The sequence below is a fragment of the Echinops telfairi genome, unplaced genomic scaffold (assembly GCF_000313985.2).
Source record: "Echinops telfairi isolate 266 unplaced genomic scaffold, ASM31398v2 ScPeMD7_2010;HRSCAF=2546, whole genome shotgun sequence".
Lineage (NCBI taxonomy): Eukaryota > Metazoa > Chordata > Mammalia > Afrosoricida > Tenrecidae > Echinops > Echinops telfairi.
This window is the reverse complement of record NW_022105908.1, coordinates 15488769-15490228: the sequence shown is the minus strand read 5'-3', so window position 1 is coordinate 15490228 and position 1460 is coordinate 15488769.

Genomic DNA, 1460 nt, shown 5'->3' with positions numbered 1-1460 from the left:
CTGGTATGGCTACTCTCATTATTGGGTCATGTGCAATGGGTAACCTCCAGCTCTTATCTGTACCCACGTACATGCTCTGGTCTAGCTGGATTTGTAAGGTAGAATTGGGATCATGATATTGGAGGGAGGGCGGGAAGCATTAAAGAACTAGAGGAAAGTTGTATGTTTGACCGGTGTACAATGAGCCATTGTATAACTGCAATGAAGGAAAAATACAGGGGCTGAAACAGTTTTGTTAGGGCGATGGGGAGAGAGTGGTTCAGGAAAGAACTGAAAGTGACAATGGACCCGAGTTGTAAAGTTTATAAGCAGGAATTTAAAAAGAGCAGAGAGCCTTAGAAGGAACCAGCAACCACAGTCCCAGAACAGGAAAAGCATGTGCAAAGACTCTACAGTTGAGGGATGGAGGAACAGGTCAGGGAGTGAGAAGACAAGCAAAGAATGGGCAGGACTTAGCGAGTCTGAAGGTCCCATCCAAAATACCTTCGGAAGAAACTTTTTGGCTCCCATGAATTGAACAGCCTAAGGATCTACTGACGTTAGGCTCAGCATAAATTCCACTGGGCTGGCGGGTTTCCTTCCCACTCCGTTCGCACTCTATTCAGAACAGTCTCTGGGGCTCGGATAGGCTCAGCGGCTTGCCAGAGGCGGGATGAGCAGCCTTGCTCCACAGGAGGGAGGGGTGTCACTGAGCTGTGACAGTGTCTAGGGTCGGATGAAGATCCTTGTCCTCTAGAGAAGTCTTAGGATGTCATCAAAGTGTCTTTCCTAGCTGGTACTCTGTACAACAGGTGTATCCTGTCACGTCGGCAGGCAGAGGAAATGTTGCACACAACTACAGCTTTGATTCCACCTCGGTTGGAAATGTGTGCCTCAGCCTCCCGTTGTTATGAATCGAGAGGCTTGAACTCCCTGTGTGTCCTGAGGAGGGGTGGCCTGTAGCTAGTTGTGTGGCCTCAGATGAATGTTAAGGGAATGGAGAGACCTCATGGGCTGTGGTCAGAAAAGACGCCATTGCCTTGTTCCTCTTTGGGAAAGTTATTGAATGCCTGTGTCCTCGTTCTCACAACTATAAAATGGAGATGACAGTACAGTAGTATCTACGTGCTACTCTTGTGAGCCTTAACTCTTCATGGGATTAGAAAGCTTCCCATGGAGCGGCTGGTGGCTTCAAACTGCTTACCTTGTGGTTGGCAGCCCAACGTGTAACTCACAATACCACCAGGGCTTCTAATGATAAAGGGTAAACATCCTAAAATTATAAAGAATCCAGGCAATGAATACCAAAAGCACCCGTTCCTTTATAATGAAAGAACAAAGGGCAGCAAAGTGAATCATCACGGTTGAGCTTGCAATATTTTCTGGTCCCTGTGCTAAGAACAATGTAAGTGCTAATTGATTTAATCCCTATAACAATCTTATGAGCTGGGTGCTACTAGTATCTCCTTTTCTTTTTTTTT